General features: G+C 34.0%; 1 protein-coding gene across 5 annotated transcripts in view; it reads left to right on the top strand.

Moving 5' to 3' along the window:
• The window catches only part of KaiR1D (Kainate-type ionotropic glutamate receptor subunit 1D), a 429757-nt gene that overhangs the window by 48737 nt on the left and 361856 nt on the right, over positions 1 to 19164 (top strand). The window lies entirely within an intron of this gene.

Here is a 19164-nt window from a genome sequence, read left to right as displayed (position 1 = left end):
CATTATTTGACTTAATAACATTCGAATTCATTGAATCTTCATAATTAATATACGATCAATTGATTATACAATGCAACATTACAATTTTAATTAATAAAATTATTCGATTATATTATACATATTTTTGAATTAATATGAAAGTATGAAGAGATAACAATGATATAATAAAAAATATAATGAAATATGTTTCAATTATAAAGAGTTAATGTCTATGATAAAATTATTTAAAATGATACCGGATATTTGTAATAAATCAATTATATAATCCGACTAGCAGAATTATCTACATTGTTTCCTATGTTTCATGAAAATGAATATCAGCATGAAGCATGGCATAATATCAGCTCTTTCATCGTTACATATAAGGAAAGCCAATAAATGCTCTGTTAAATTAGTTCATTTAATGTGATTTATGATTTCTGCATTTCTATTAATAGAAATTGTAATTAAATTTCAATATTTGATTTTTACATGATATTCGATTTGATCGAAATAATTGCGGTCAATAATAAGCTCGATGATGTTATTATGTTTCATTTGAATCTTTCTTATTTCTTGAATTAATTTGTGATTCATTCATCGTCACTAAAGAAGTTATTGAGCGTAAGCGTGGTGTAGCAGACAGCGTACTGGTCTAGAGACCCCAGGTTCGATCCTTGGTCAGAACCGAAAAATTTTCGTACGCTCATAAATCCTCTCGGAAGGCAAATGGCAAACCACCGAGTAGTATACTTGCCCAGGAAATCTCTCAGAAATTGCCGTTCGGAATCGGCGTTTAAACTATTGGTCCCTATATATTATGTATGATCAGTGTGCGCTCACAGGTGTATGAGAGGGAGGCGCCTATACGCGCTGAGGTAGCATTATGGCACTGAGAAGTTATTGTATGTGACTGACATCATGTTGCGTAATATCGCATAATGTTTACACTTGATATTACAATGGTTACCGCAAATGTAGATGACTTGGGACAATGCAATTAACTTGGGATAGCATGTACTTTTAAATTTAGTCGCATGATACCATGATTCACTAAAGAAAATTTAAAATTTAAACTTTCTTTAAAAATTCATGGATGGATACCACGATTAAATTTAACAAAAATATATGCTGTTCCACGAGTTACCTGCATTGTTCCAACTCCTTCCATTTACCTATACATTTACGCTGTGATGAACCGTCAGAAACATTTTTTGTGTAATTGTGATTTAAATGTTTTAATGGTTTATTTTATCACACATTGAATACGGATATTCAATTGATAAATGGCACGGTGATTGTTGAACATATATGATGTCCATGAGCATTTGTCGATTTTTTTTATCTATGCTTCTCTTGCTAATTGAAGCTTAAATTTACAATTTCGTTCGATACGTGCACTATAATTCACAATACTGAAGGAACATAGGGCAAATATAAATTCATTTTCTATATTCATTATCAGTATAAACAGGATTTCTGGCATTTCTCTCATAAATATATTATTATAATAAGTAAGAGATTAATAATGCTACATTACTATTATATTACAATAAATAAGAGATCAACGGCACTACATTACTTTTCATATGCATATATATTTTTTTATTTTTTTATAAATTGAAAATTTATTAGAGAGATATAATGCTGTATGACAGCATTTTTCACACTGGAAAACTCAAATTTTCTGTGAAAGTAGAGATGAAATCTAGAATACCGGCATGTGTTTAGTTTGACAATATCAAATCATTTGTGGTTTTTGTGCACGAAGTTTAGAGGAGATCACTTCGTCTGCGGCGCAAGATGAAATTTTGCGATTGTCTGAACATTATGTACATATTTCCATAAAATTGTATTTTCATGTAAAATTGATTGCTGAATAAGAAAACGATCAAATTAAAGCGATTGGAGTAGAGCAAAATGGTGAAAAAATGTATTTTTAGTCGAAAATTGCTATTTAGGCCGTAATCTGAAAATGTTCATAACGGTTGTGAGCGTTTGTTTAACATTTGATAAACAACAAAGATGATTCGTAAGTCTGAATGAAATCGCGGCATTATACGTAGCTAACTTCAAAAGAAATACGTTGTGACCATTTTTGTAGAAAGGTCGAAAATTTTTAGTAATTTTCAATTAAAAATACATATTTTCAACATCTTCCTTTATTTCCGTTTTAATTTTATCATTTTCTCATTTAGCGATTAATTTTGCATGAAAATACATGATTTTCAGACAATTGTAAAATTTCATTTTGCACCGTGGCTGAAATAACCTGTTCAAATATGCATAAAACTTCAAATGTGCGTAAAAAACACAAATAATTTGATATCGCGAAATGACACATATGTTTGTATTACGTTTTGTCTCTATTTTTAAGAATAACTTGAGTTTTCTATGTGTGAAAAAAAAATTATTTTTGTTGCACAGTGTAATGTCTAATTCTTGTATCGAAGATCATTTACTAAACATCAGATAATGTGAATTTGCCGACTGAAACTAACGAGTCCTTCTAGTTTTTTTACAATTAATATTTTTATTATTTATTTTATTAATATTTAATTAAATAAAAATACTTGTTCTTTTCTCGAGATTAAAAAAAAATGATTGCGACAAATAACATCTTGTCTAGATATTTTATTTTAAATTTATCGCCATGGTTTTCCAATTTGCCTGCAGTGCTCGCATCCAGAGATCTTCAATTACATTCCTATTTCGCCACAATTAATTTCCGACGCGTCTCGGCAATTAACAGTCTAATTCGTGCAATTCGCTGCGCTGCAACGCAGTCGGTTTTCCAGCGAGTGCTATAGACGGCCGCCGCAAATAGCCATGGTGCACCGTAACACTGTCATCGCCGGCGTTGTTTGTCCCGGACGTCGTCGACGAAAGATCAAAGCTCGGGGTATTCGAGGTCGCCGACAAAGGCAGCCGACGACAGCAGGTGCCCTTTTCGTGAACGCAAAACCTGCGATTCTTCTTCTGTATTCTTCTGTTACCTCATCAATGAGGATCGAGAAAGAACGATTCAGCATCGATTACCACGGTGGACACTTCTCAGTCGAAAATCAAACGGCAGCATGTAGGCAGGAACCTCGACACGCATACAATAGAAGGCCCCCTGGTCCCTGTTGACTAACTTCTCGTCGCTACTGTAATCGGCCGCATCAATCTTAAGGATAGGGAGTGTCGACCTTCATCGAGGTCGCGGCTCGTTCGCGGAGTTAATGCAAATTGCGCGCGGGAATCTTACGAGTAGTAATGAGGAGGCTCCCTTGATCGTCGGTTATTTAGCGATGGGGCAATTTGCAAGCCGCATTATTAGAAAGCGGTAGACTCAGGCAAAGGGATATCCTTGCAGGATCACATGGCCGGCAAATGGTTAATCTCTAAACGCATTTTGTTTCGGAACTACAGTGATCTATATCCTATTTGTTACTTCCTTTCAAAGGAATCCTTTATATTAAACAAAAATAAATAATTTTTTTTTATATTAGTAATTTCTTCAGTTTAGTTATAAGTATTAGTAAGTTATCGTAACAGATTTAAGAAATATTTAGTTTTTAACCATAACTTAAATTCGATTCGAGATATGATGTATTTTTATATAATTATAAATTTTTTACTATTTTTATAAGAAAATTTAAATATAAAATTTGAACAATGTTATAATTGTATTTACTTTTAACAGTAAGATATTATTACTTTTACTTGTTTATAAAACTTAGGTAATTATCATTTTCTTTGAAGCATGCTCGACGGATAGAAAGTTAGCATAAACATAATAATTAAACTAATTAAAAGTTCACAAACTCGAGTTATGGAAATAATTTTCTAGCATCAAGTTAATGTACAGTACGTCGTACTCGATGTTTAGATTATTAATTTCACAGCAGGTTCTTGACTGTTATACTTCTACGAACTGTTTAAAATAAAGCAATAGAAGTAAGGGGAAATTAATCAAACGTTATAGAGAGGAGGAATTTGACATTTTCAATTTTTTCAATTACTAAAGTAACTTGTTTTTGACCGATTTAATCAATGGTCCGAAAACAGGAACAATTTGGCGATAATATATGAACATTAGGAACACACACTGCGTGACGGCGTGACCGCGAGGCGTTCCCGTTTAACGTGTTGCAGTTATCGCTACGTCGTTAACATTCGCGCAAAAAGAGCTCGTATACCTTGACCGGGCGCCGCCACGTTAATGACACGTGTAACGAGATAAGGTAACGTAGGTGCACATACTATGCCCGCTATAAAAGCCGGTAGTCTATCGCGACGAGGCGTTCGCCGAGTAGCGCGTACTTATTGTTAGATACTTACAAGCAAACGAGGAGGAGAAGAAAGAGAGAGAAAGAGAGAGGAGAGATGGACAGAGGACGAGGAGGAGCGTGAAAAAGTCCACGCTCGAAAAACGGGTTTGCGGTGCCGCGGGTGCTGCCGGGTGCGTTGTAGTTTATCGTCGGAATCGTGTAGCACGTTACGGTACACCGCGATCATTAGCAGCTAGAAGCCGCCTGCTGCCGGCGGGAAGGCTGCACGATACTCTCTTTGATATCCACTCGCCATACCGACTCTTAACGCTGTGGCCGATTCATGGAACCTCCGAAGGGCCCGTGGCTTCAATAGAGATAGGGAATGGAGTAGAGTAGAAATTTATTATGTACTCACAAAGTAATCTCCTGCGTAAATTAAACAGAAACAGAATTAACTATACATAAGTTGTAAAGGTAAACAATGAAACAATAATTTATAGCGCGTGAGAAGTTAATCATTCTCTATAAAAATTAAATTTTTAAAGAATAGAATGACGGTACAATATATAAAAAAAATTCTACAATAGATATTAAATCATTAATTGATAAAAAAATGACATAATGAGAGAGGGATTGCTTACTAAATTTCTCTCTTATGAACAATAAGAAAAAGATACGTAAAATAACAAACATAATATAACCGTATAAAATCAATTTGTTAATGATTCAAATTAAAGAAAAATTAAAATCATAATGCATAAGTTTTTAAACTAAAAATAAATAATTATAGAGAATCTGAAGAGTGAAATTTTTTTATCAAGAGATTTAGACGATGCAGGATTATAAATGGACTCTAAATGTGGATAAGAATTAAAAAAAAATAATTATAAGAGATTATACTGTCTTACTATCTTTTGTTCTTTCTTCGTTTCTTTTCTTCTAACTCGAAAGATACGTGTGTATTAAAATGCTTAAATTATTATTACATTGGTTTCTTTTTATTTTCTTTCTTATTGATTTGCTTAAGTACAGAGATGGAATTCCGTAGAACGCTTAAGAATGCACAGTCGTAAACGAACCAAACAAATAATTCCTGTTCTTGCTTTTCCACCGATGCACTCTCACGTTTCGACACCTGGCGCCTCACCGTTTCCCACTTACATTAGAATTTCAGTCGAAATTCGACTGTGGCTTAACGTGGTGTGAGGATCTCCGACTGACCGAATCTGAATTTCAGTTTTACCCAAATTTGGCTTTCGACGGCGACGGTCCGCATTTGCATGCCGCGTATCGCGCATAAATAAATAAATGAATATGTGAGTGTAATGGAGCCGATAAGTAAATTTGCGTAAAGATTATGTATGTACGTCCTGTGAATATCGAACGTTTCTCCTTCTTACCGCATCTTCGAATGTCGGCGATCGAATCAAGAGCATTCAGAAAAGCGGCGACCAAAGCGATCGACGTGACGTTATTAGTGGAGAACGTGTCGCCGTAATATTATCGTATCGAATTAATGATAAGCAAAAGATCAGAAACCGGGCACCCGGATTTTTTTTGTGAGTCATCATCAAACCGGTCGATACCAATTTAAGCCGATTCGCAGTCGAAACGGAATATCAACTTGATACTTGAAAAGTGCCGAAAGAGTGTTCTGAAAGAACGGTTATTCACAATCTTGTTCTATATTCACGAATTACGAATTCATCTAGACACCTCATATGAATTTATATATTTCTGTAATTACCTTATTGAAAATAACATGATAAAAATACAAGCTTTAATGCGACGTATATACATGTAAATGTATCTAAAGTTTTAATTGAATGAATTTTGAATGTCTTGTCTTTATGTCTCTTACAACAAAATACTGACAAAAACATCATATATTTTAGCAATTTAATGATAATAATAATATAACGAAGCAGGAATATTATTATAGAAATATTATTATAGTAATTTAGATGCATATTACACAATGTATCCTACGCTTGCGCACGAATCCACTTTTCAAAAAATATTCGCGCTCTATTCTTTTGTTAATGACGCGCATACGATGCAATTACGCGACGAACAATACCTATTTTGCTGGGATAATAGACAAAACGAATTATGATGCTAGTACACCACTGTTCGGACAACAGTGTCATAATCGCATATCGCGACGAATGATCTCGATTAAACATTGAAATCGGGGACAATGGATTAATTCATTTCATTTTGTTGACGGAAATCTAAGTCTAAAATACAAGGAAAAAAAAATGTTTATATTATAATTGTTGGTTATACGATGATAACACTACTAACTTTTTATTCCCAATTTTTTTTCTTCAACAGTTCTATCATTTTTATTTAATATTGACAAGAAAATGCTATTTGTATAGAATTGCTATCTTGCAACGCGTCGTTGTAATGATTTCATTTGGAGGTTTACTACGAAGACACTCAAGCATAATTTTTTTGTATACGTCTTGTAATATCTGCGTATATTTCATCGATTTATATTCTTGTTTTATTTAGGTCGATATTCGTAATCGATTTTTGTAGTATCGATTTTTAAGACCGTCTTAAGTACAGTCTTAAGATGTCATAAATTAATAAGCTATATTAACATCCTAATCCGTAATAGAAACACATGCGTTTTTATGATGTTAAAAAAACATATCGATTCTTGAAAACTTAGAACGCACTAAAGTTGTTTATTACTAGTTTTATTTTCTTTAAGAATTGCAATATTTGAACTTAGTGTAAATATTGATAATTAAGCTATATGAATAGAAAAAAATCGTTAAAAATAAAAGATTATAAAACACAAAATTATTGTAAAACATTACATTATTCAAAAATTAGGGAACTGTCTTATAATTTATATCCGGATTAAAAATTTATTTAAAACGGTCTTGTAATAGATCGAAGTAATTATGAATACCGATCTTAAATTTTTCGCATTCCTTCAAATTTAATTTTAAAAATACGTGATTTACACAATACATAATTGCGTTTCGAAATACATATTATTTTTAATAACTTTCCAACAATACCTTGTTTTTGAGCAATTAATGACTTAACAAAGGAACATAATACATAAACAGTTCGCGTAATGGCAGACCAGTTGCGTACAATCGTAGTTTTGATATCGAGGTTCAGAATATGACGAGGGAGTTGTGACCAGGTGTGTAGTAGTCAAAGAAAGACGGGCCTCTTGTAGAATATAGAAGGGGAATGTCTTGGAGGGCAGTCGGCTTCTTTCATCCCTTCCTCGCCGATCTACCTCTTGTTTATCTCTTTTTTTTTCTCGCTTGTCCTGCCCCCTTGTTGCTTCAGCGGTGCCGCCTGTACTGTGGCCAAACCGTCACAATTGCGGGGAACTGATAGCAAGCTCGTGATATCCTTCGACTTGAATCGGTGAGAACCACAAGAACGAAATTCAGAGCTCGCGGCGGATTTGACTGAAACTGCCGGCAGCGTCTTATAAAGAAGCATGACAATGCGCGCTATCATCATTAATTTTCGTGGCTAAAGTGCAGCTATTGTTATCTATTAATATCGCAGTGAAAATTGATGATAATAACGCTTTTGCACTCCTGTTGTAAACAGTTTCTGTCAGTTCAAATATCGTTAGATGTTATTATAACATGATATAATTTTTGCGTGACTGTAAAAATAGTCTCCAAGCTCAACATTTTTCTGTCAGCTTGATCTGTATTTTGTAAAAATTGACTATAATTTTATAAATAATATTATAAATTTAACCATTTTTTTTATTTATTGGGATTAATAGAGTTACAGAAACAAAAATTAACATTAGACGACGTATAAACGCAGTTTAATTGGCTTTTCATTGTTATTATGTTTGTCCATCAGTGGAGATAATTATGGCTTTGTACCATGTCAAATAGCAGTACCGTAATAGAATACGACTCCAAGCTCTTAACATTTCAAGGGTCTTTCTTCTGTGTCGCAAATTTCTAGCTAATTAAATGTGGGTTGGAGGATATACGGTTCATATGTCTAAAATGAAGGATTTAGAGGAAACAATGTAAACGAAGCATGAATTCATGGCAACAATCATTTGTCCATTTCGTTTGTTTTAAGATATGAAAGTAATATCAAATTTTCTATTTAAAAAACTGTTAGTTTAAGGTAAAATAATAGAAGTTATTTAGGAGAAAGAAAGAGAGAGAGAGAGAGAGAGAGAGATCTGCTATTTACGAAAATTTTAACAAATTATTAATAAATATGTTTAATTAGGAAATGCTTATATTTTACATTTACAGATTCATGCATAGGTTAATATTTGTTAAAAAAAATTAATTTTAGAAACATATGTTATAGTTTATATCTATTATATATTGAGAGTATAAAATATGTAATTAGTTTAATTTCATTAATACAGATTTTTTTTCTTGAAGTAAACTTCCCTAATTAATTAATAAAGAAGAAGTATCTAAAATTTCATTTTAACAAATCCTAGTAAAAGTGATATATATGTAAATATTTTTATATAAATTAAATTCTTTGTTATTCTAAAATTTCATTGAAAATTTTAAAATGAAATTTCTCAAAAGACTTGACTTACATTGTTTAATGAAGATAAAGATTGAAATCACAAGATATGCGTTCGATTGTTGTGTATGATCAATAGGATGATTCCGTATGTATGAGTAAACAGAGTGCAGGGTAATGGGTTACCAAGACACGTCATTGGCAATGAGGGTACTCGGCTATCGGTGGGGGTAATGAGAATGCTCGTGAGGGATAAGAGTAGGAAGGAACGAGCCGTTTACTCGCGCGCGTGACGGAGGCAGGTGCACGTCGTGTTGTCGGCACGTTTGATGTTGGCCACGCAGTTCCATGGAGAACAGGGGGGGGGGGGATGCGTATGTCGCGTTTGAATCGGTGATGCGTGTGCATGCCAGGAGAATTGGAGGAGGGTTTGGGGGAGGAGCGGTGCGGTCAACGAAATGGAAATTTTCGAGAAACAAGACAGAGAGAATGGGGGAAGGAAGCAAGAGAAGAGGGTGATACGAGAAATGTGGAATCAAAGTAACAGAAAGGGAAAGAAATAAAAATACGGCTCTTGAGAGCTAGGAGGGGATGATAGGGATGGGAAGAAGCGCGATACTGCGGGCCAATGTAGAGAATGAATCATAGAAAAAAAAGGACGGGCTGAGAATATTAAAATGACGCGGGATAAAAGCGATCGAGCGGAAATCGAGTGGTATGAGAATGCCGAGTGGGTAACCTCGGTGGATGAATGAGATAATGATAGCTGGTTGATGACGATGCGTCGTGATAAGTAAGTCGAGTTATTGGATCGAAGAAGCTGTTATTATACTTCAGACGCTCTCAAAAAATATATAAATGATTATACGATAATGAAATTGATTAATGATTTAATAAGTCATCATATAATTCATGCTATCGTAATTTAGAGTAATAATCTAATATTGGTGTTTTTTAAATAAAAATTATTGAATTGGTTTATAAATTTGGTTTATTCTTGGATTAATTTAAAATATTAGAATTTTGACAATACTTTGTAATCCTTTATCAGAATTCATATAATTTATAATATTTAACAAAGTATTTTGTATAAAATTTTTTATATATATTCTATTAAATTCTATTTAATTAATAAAAATATCTTTCAAAATAATGTAAAAATAATATAAGAGAGCATAAAAATCTTTCAAAATAATGTAAAAGTAATATAAGAGTATATAAGAGAACATAGAAATGTAAAAATAACGAAAAATTGAAAGAGCTAGATAATGAAACGAGGATAAAGTAATCATGAGTATCATCATAAACTCAAATGAAAGAACAATACTTCACTTCAATCAAAGAAAAATTTACCGTACAAATAAAGTACGAGAGACTAAAGTGGACGATAGAAATCGAAGAAGAATAAAGGAGGAAGGTGGATGCTTGTAAAAAGAAGCCTGAAAAGAGTAGTGGCTCACAGAGGAAGGCGCAGAAAAAGAGAGAGAGAGAGACGGGCAAAGTGTGAGAATGTCGAAGAAATGGTAAGAGATGGTATGATGCAAAAAAAGGAGGAGGAGAATTACGGTGGACTTCTACTATTATGTAAACATCGAAGTAGAGAGCTTTCATCTCGCCGCCATATACCATCGCCGCAGAGCTGACCTATAACTTCAGCTCTCTCCGAATCGGGAGAACCATCAGAATCCATCGGTCCATTCGCAAAATTACCATGAGACACCGAATCGATGACCCTTGCCCTATGTAAAAAACACATAAGTCGTTAACGAGACTAAGATGGTTATCTTCGGATTATCTTTGAATTTTTGAATTCGAGATAAAGATAGGATCACTTAGTTTACTATGACTATTTATTTTACTTTCTGGGAATAAAGAGAAAAAAATTTAAAGATTTGATATACAGAAAGGCTGTAAATGTCATGTTTTTAGATTATCTTTTTGTTGAAAAAGGTTCCATTTGCTAAGACAAATAGCGTTGTAAAAAGCTGTAGGTAACTGTAAGCGGTATCTGCAGGTAATAGGCATTTATTAGGATTTTTATGAGATACAAAACGGATTTAGAAAAAAACAGTTTTGTATTATAATTTTTTTTATACGAACACAATAATAAATGTGTTTTTTTCTTGAGATTTTTTTTGATAATACCACTATAAAATTTATCGTTTTTATGGATTATTATCATTGTCATAGGCATAAAGAGATTCATCAAGAGATTCATCAATGAAATTCATTCATGAATTTCTTGATAACCTTTAATCGTAAGGTAATCATATATTGTGAAAACGAACCATAATATAGAAACAATTAAATTTATCTTTGGTTTATGATATTAAAATTATTTCTGATAGCATAAATGAATTTATAAACATTTTACTATTATTTAAATTATATATTAATCTCTTAATACAATATATTTATATTAAATATATTAAAATCTATTGACAACAACAGCAATTTTAATTTAATGCTAATGGTACTCAGTTAATTGCAATGTGCGTACTACCGATTACATACATAAAATATTTATAAATGATTTTCATTCTAATAGCACTACCGAAATGTTAGCATGATAATTGTTTACTCAGAGTACATATCATTAATTTACAGTGAAGGGAAAATTGCGAATATTTTGACATTGTTTCACAAATGTCTATTTTTAATAACAATGACACGTGACAACTAAACATCTATTTTATTTATATTATTTAAAAATATTGACACAACTGATAGCTATCACTAAAAAAAAGATTGATAGGAATAACTGTTCTGAATTGTTACGCGAGCGGAATGAAAAAAAAAACATAGCATCATAAATCGATTTGCGAATGAACTACCTTCCAGTGTTTATCGTGCTTCAATTAAATGTCGAAAGAAAACAAGTCTGTGGTTTGTAAATTTTGCAATAATCTTTCGTTGTTTCTTCAAATGATGCTGCACGATTTTTCCGGCTTGTTAACGTCATGCTTCATGCATCGCGATCAGCGGTATTATTTTTTGATTTTATGATCGCAAGAAAACAATTTTTTATCAATCTATCGTTCGCACGCGCGTGTATAAATACGCCAGAGAAGCGAGACAACAGGACGAAGATATCGAAACGGGGAAGGTATCAAAGAGGGGGAGAAAAAATAACGATGTTAAAGCGCGACCACCGCGGCGCCGACGAGCCCTCTAATTATTATTCCACGATTATGCGTTCAAGCGTATACGCACAACAGAAATTTCATCGGACGCAGTCGAACGTCGGTCCGAACGCCGGCAATCGTTCTGAATATTATGGAGGGCGGTCGCCGAATAAATATCGATAATGCCTTTTCGGTGCCTTTTCGCGAAAACGAGCCCGTCCGAGCACCATAAGCCTCTACTTTATTGTTATTACAACGGCCGACGCCGACGCTGCGCCCCGCGCAGTTTCTCGAAGCAAACGCCGCGGAACGAGTACCCGATAAATTAATATAATGCCCGCTGATGGCTACAAGTTACTGCGCGGGCGTGCATGCACACGCCCTTCCTGGCAATCATCCCGCACGCAAATATGGAATGGCACGCGGCTCTCCGAAATTAATGCTTAAGCATAAGATTTCGGAGGCTGCAAAGCTACTTTCTTTCAGTCTCCATCGATGTTCGTAACGATCAAAATTGTTCGTTGAGTGCTAGGCAATTATGCACTTGCGTGTGTGCCAAAAAAGTGTTTTGGATCAAGGAGCACTTAAATTTATACGTAAAAACTATTTTTTGGCACTAAATCCAAATAGCTAGAAGCGTTTTTAATATAACAACTGAATATTCGAAAAATTGTTCAATTCTTGATACATTGTTTTTGCAAATGGAATGCATTGGTAAATTCTCGAAAAACATATCTGTATCGAGCTTCAAATTTTAGTTGGATCATAAATTTAATAGGAGCTCGATTCTCCAAAATAATATTTAAAATAAAAAATAAATTCTTCAGCTCTTTTAAACAGTTTTATTCAATTTTTCAATTTTGACAAAGATCTTGTAAATGCTGGACAATTGTGGAATTTTAACTATTCGAAAACCGCGTTTTCGCTCTTTACGTGCGTTTAATTTCCTTGCTTCCCGCAAAGAGACGTGGAATACCATGTGACTAGCCAATGTCCGCACGAAGGATTCGGAGGATGCTAGGTGCGGGAACTGATGTAATCAACGTCGTGGTACAATACAATGCAATCAAACTCAACAACGGCATTTCCTGTTTGACCCGCGCCGAATCCCGGCGTGTATTGTGGTTGGAGGTAGTCAAAGTATGCGTTCAATGGCACACCTGAGCCCGCGCTCAGGAAACTTTGTGCAATAAGTTCGATTAATTAATTCCAATCCCGCGGATTAACGCAACATAATATAATTACCTACCAACCGAGTATTGCTCTCCCTCTGTATGAATAAATTATCGAACGATATTGATTGTTCTTATAATATGATAACTGCAATTATATAATTTGCAACAATTTGTTAATTCGTGAGAATACATATATTCCTTTTCTATATATATTAAATATATATACAATTTCAACAACAAAAAATGGCATTATTAATGTGTGCTATTATTAATGTGCTATTGCACATTTGTAAATCAATACATAGAACGAGTTCTATTCATTAGTCAACCATTCTTCTTGTCGTATATCTTGTAATTTTATTTTTGTAAGGTGAATATTCAGCAAAGCATTATTTTGGAGATTTTTTTCTTCAGACATCTTCTTCTTTTTTAATTTAATTTTGTATTATAATTAGAAATTTATCTAGAAATTTTTTAAAAGGAAAGAGAAAATTATTATTTGTATTAAAAAGTGTAATAGCTTTCACAACAAGTGCTTAGTTATATTTCCTTGTTCATTGAAAACCACAAATGGGAGAGTTCACGACTCCATAGTAAACTTGATCAATATGGCTTCTATCTATAGTCTGCAACTGTCAAACTTGTGTTTCTGATCTCTACTTTCCATAACTATGACTAAACATCTTCAACTTGGTTAAAATCAACCGTTCTCGGAGCAACAATGCCATCTCATTCTCTTAGATAATTTTTCTTGTGTATTGATCTTCCTTCATTTTCCATTCTTCGATTTTCTTTTACTTCTTCTAGTTAAGAGTATTTTGGCTACATATCAGCTAAAAGCATCAGCCAAAAATCAGTTAAAAATAAATTTTTGCACAAACATTAATTAGAATTTTATTAGTATATATAAAAAATTTGATTTAATTTGTAATATTATAATCGTCGTAAAGTCGTAAGTAAATATTACAAAATGCGATACCAGAACTAAACAAAAATTAAATAACTTTTAAACTAATAAGAGAATTGTGCTCAAATTTCGCGCGGATATTTACATTAGATGTAATATAATATAGCAATCTATGAAATTTTTATATTATTGATAATGCTTTGATATATGACACATACATTCTTAACACTGTTTAACTGAATGTTTAATAACGAATATAAATGATATTTGTAGCATTACTAAACGCAATTCTGTTTTAAATCTTTGTTCGATATGTAATAATCGCGCCAAACATTTAAAGTGAACTACAATTTTATTAATAATAATTATTTTTTATTATTATACATAACATTATACATCTACGCTCGTATTATATAACTCTTGAAAATAATGTCGGTGTTGTTACATTGTCGTTACGCAAGTTTTATACATACAAGTTTTTAAATTGTAAAAAGCTATATAACGATAATATAATCGATATTGACGTTACGAATGTTACTGACGTTATGAATGTTATATTTCAGAGCAGAGGCTTAGAAAATTATAAATTATGTTAGGGGATTAGAGAGAATTTAAAGAGAGTACGTGGAGCGGGAATGGAAACATATTTTATCAATCTCCACCTAAATGTATACGGTAAGCTTTAGTGGTGATCGCGACTCGCAGGAAGCAGGTCGGTATTTACAATGTGGCCAGATAGACTCAGAGATAAGCGCGATGAGGACACACGTGTCTAGAACACATATCCTTTTCGTGGCTTGACTACGTAAGATCAGTCTTTAGATTATCGTGATACGCATTCTGAGATCTAAATGGTAGATCACTTGAAAAATCAAATTTTGGTTTCATTTAGAGATTTGTTTTAGTTGCGTGTAATGGAACATTTATGGTTCATTTATGGAACATTAAAAATGATAGTGCGAGACTATCATGTTTCTTTGTATTTTTTGTGAAAAATACTATGAAATATATTTATCGCGTATTTCCTGCATTTGTCTATCAAGCAATCAACATTAAGATTGTCTATATGATTCGCGTAGATTTTTTGTGTGTTATAATATACATCGCGAAGTGTATTGCCTAAAATGTAAGTTATTGGATATTTCATCAAACAAGATGCTTGTATTATTTCCAAATAAATTAGACTAGGCTTTAATTTATGCCAATATGTATTAGATTAAATTATATTAATCAAATTAAACTAAATTAAAATTAAATTAACTCTTACCCTACAAGTGGGAGTCACTAGTGACCGAGCAATTTCTGTTCGTGCAAGTTTCTTTGAGTCTTTCGGTAATTATAAATCATACTACGTTTTATTATTTTTCAAAATGAAGTTCCAATATTTATTCTAGAAAGTTGAAAGTATGGTGACTTTTCAGAGATTTTTTGAATCATTCTGAATAGGTGAACAAAATGGACGGATCTAGTGATCCCCATTTGTATAGATGAGGCACCAAATTGTATCTTGTAGGGTAAGAATTAAATTACTGCGTGTACAACCAGGTGTACCATATCGATTTTTTGTATTGAAATAAAAAAAATACATAGGTCTGATAAAAAATAGGAAACTATATAGGAATATAGCAATTAAGATATTACGTGTGTCGTATGCTATCCGTATGTTTCCGTGTACGAGAGAAGGGTCTTGCCGGATAAGACCCTTCAAGGGTGGAACATTTATGCTTACGCCATGAGCGATCATAGTCGGCAATTTTCAGGGTTGTTTCGAAACGGTGCAGAGGACCGCCATGTCGGCGAGCCGACCGGCCATCAAAGCAAGTCCGGTTCATCGCAATAGAAAAGCGTATAACTACGTTTTAGAGTATATAGAGAGGCTCAGGCCTTTACAATGCCGGTCACATGTCACCATTGCTTTGAACCATGCCGCCACGTTCTTTCTTCTAAGCACGCCGGTACGCATCCCCCTTCTACTTACCTGCATATTCCTCCATTCGCTTGTCGTTCTTCCATGACCAATGAACACCACGCCATGCTCGATTTCGGATCCAATCGGCTATACTTTTCCACCTACAATAGTAATACCCGTTTCAGTCATAAGGACGAGCTTTGTATGCAGGCTATTTGTCCTACCATCATGCGGGTTTTCGCGCAATACGTGTTGCAATTGATCTTCTCGATCGATTATCTGAAACGTCTTCTTGATTCTTGACGCGACGGATTGTTACAAATGAAGCGAGAGTCTGTATTTACAAGTCGCAAATTTTTAACCAATTTTTCAATCGCACGTCATTGTTATGTGATTGTATTGTTTCCTTATTTATTACATATTTATATACTGAACTTATTACAAAAATATATATATTACTTTATATATTACCTTGTGTAATCGAAATATATTTGACAGAGCTCTCTCTTTATTGGGATTGAATTCCTGTTCTGAGATATTCAATCCTTATCTATTCAATCCTTTTCTCGCATTATGATAAATTCACAAAACGAGAGTTACAAACGCAAATTTACATATTCATAGTTCGTTGCGTAACTTAGGCTTCATAGACACCGCGGCACTTTGACATCGAGCGGTGAAAATGGATGATGGATAAATTTTATCTCCATAATTACCCTCATTTTTTATCAATCAGCGCTCAGTGTCTAAACTGGTATCTGCATGAGGATTTGGGCTTACACGGAGTTTGCGACATTTTTTTTTAAACTAATGCAACGAGGTGCTAACCAGCTTGAACATACGTGCAATCTGCTTATAAGGAAAGATCTTCGTAAGCGTGGTCACATGAAGCAGCATTCAAAAGATCGGAAGCTTCCTGTGATGTCCCGGCATGGCCGTGGACACTGGCGTTGCACGAATACGGCGTATGCCCGAGGATCTTTTTACAGGCAAAAACGACGTAATTGTATACGACGACCGTTCATGTAATGCTCGCGGGCGTGCAGCGAGTGCATCGAGAAGTCCGCCGGCGCTTAATTAGCCGTCGGCATCGTCCATCGCGCGAAACCGCACTTTGATCAGGACCCTGATTATTCCGTTCGCGTGCAATTTTTTTTTTTTACGTTTTCGAGGCGCGGAAAAGAGGCCTGTCGTGAAATTGCCGTTGGAAATCTTGTCTCTGCCGGTGCTCGAATCGTGTGAGTCAAACTTCCAATGACTTACTACGGCTATTTTAATTCTGTGTAATCTGAAAATTATTGCGATATAATTTTGAACGATAACGAGGTATTCTTACTACTGCGGCGATCTAACGAAACTGCAAAGTGAATTAAAAATTTTTATGAGTCGATGTTGCAGAATATCTATCCGTGTAATCACTGAAATTTAACGACATGAGATTCAATTAGGTTGAAAAAATTGATACAGTCGATGGTAGTTCCTTTCATTTTTTTGCATGTACATGTAATAATATCTTAATTAATCTTTGTACGAAAAATATTTTTTAACTCGAGAATAGTGACTTGATGAATTTTTATACTCCAGTGATGAAAAAATGTGAATTATGGTAAAATATTGTTTTGTGTAGAGAGATATTGTTTAACATATTTTTTCTTCTTTAATAATTATTTTTCATAAACCTTTAAATATGCGAGTCCATTGAAAACTCATAATAAAAAAATGTTATGTTAATTAAAACCTTAATTTTTTATAAATTCCGTAATAATAAACTGTAGTGGTGCTTTTTCGTAATTTAATATTTGTTTGATTTCTAATTTTCGAAAAATTTTGATTAAATCTACATGCATAGTAATTTCGAATACTAATAAATCGGAAAATAATCAATATATACACAATATGTTCATAATAATGATTTGAAATTGGGAATAAAAAATATATCCCAGATCATTTACGAAAAAAAAAAAAAAAATCAGGACTAATCCTGAATTAAAGATCGTTTTACATACTTATTAATAATTGAAGAAGTAATTATATTTTCTCAAAAATATGTAGGAATTCCGATAATACATATGTATAAAACTTTTTATGGATTATATTCAATACGCATATCTATAATTCAACTTGCGTCATTTTGAATTTTACAATCGTACACGAAAGATGCATATTTATTAACGTAAATTAGTTCAAATTAATGTAGATTAATGCGTGCACTCATTTCTATTCACTAAAAAGCAGCGTGTGTATATCTATAAGGTAATAATATCGATCCTAGTGAACGAGACATGGTGGAGGCTAGTCGGTTTAAACGATGTTGCGGCTTTAATTAAAAAGTCCAGAGATTAAATCCCGTGGAAGTAACGAAGATAAATTGTATTCCTCTCCATCGTCGAGATTACTCCGGGAAGTGGCGGGCTAATAAAGGCCGCTTGACCGTTTCATAAAAGCGATGAAGACAGAGCTCGTTTCTAGACAGCGTGCGGCATCGAGCGTCGCGATAGTGACTTAACATTCTATCATTTCTTCTTGTGACCATTGCCTGCCATATCGAAATAGCATTCGCTTTTACATACACTTTGGTGAACGCACGTCGGTGAAACGCGTCGCGACGTTTGATGGGTGCCCGATGCGGACGAAAGATTAGGCGACAGGAAGACCCGAGAGCCTGAAGAGTTCTCTCTCACAAGGAGGAGAAAAAGGAAATCAACAAGAGAGAAAGAGGCAAGAAACGAGGAAGACAAATTGCGGCTGTCGCAGCTCGAGGCTACTCTGTGCGGTATCCAATTAATAAAAACTACTCGGCCACTTCGTAAAAGTGATAAAGACCCATTCTAAGAAGGCGCCACGCAATCAGGAAGCGTTCGTCCGCGAGGCTGTCATTGGCGGATCTCGGCCCGACAAATTCGGCCGAAGGCATTTACATTCGCGTGCACCAAATCGGCGGTTCGTGCGGGAAAGAAGAGGTCGTTAAAAGGCGTTTATAAATGACGGAGATTTACAGGCGGAGATCGGCGGATCGATAGGAGGCCGGCCGCGCCGGTTTAAAGAACCCGCAACAAAATCAAATAAGAACGCCGCAACTTTGGCGAAGCGCGCGGAACTTGCCAACGTCGTCGATTTTCGGTTCTATTTGGGATCAACTGAAGCCAGAGAATTTGGCTGTGATATGCCATTTGCAGATTTTCTGAATTATTATCAATAAAAAAATTAATAAAATAAAATAATATGAAATAATATAAACAATTTTAATATAAATGAAAAACAAACAAAGCATACATTATTATTAATTTCTTAAATTATGCAAAAT

The sequence above is a fragment of the Acromyrmex echinatior genome, chromosome 3, assembly GCF_024713525.1.
Source record: "Acromyrmex echinatior isolate Ae372 chromosome 3, ASM2471352v2, whole genome shotgun sequence".
NCBI classification, from domain to species: domain Eukaryota; kingdom Metazoa; phylum Arthropoda; class Insecta; order Hymenoptera; family Formicidae; genus Acromyrmex; species Acromyrmex echinatior.
Note: the sequence above shows the minus strand (reverse complement) of the source record. Positions and strands in the feature narration are given on the sequence as shown.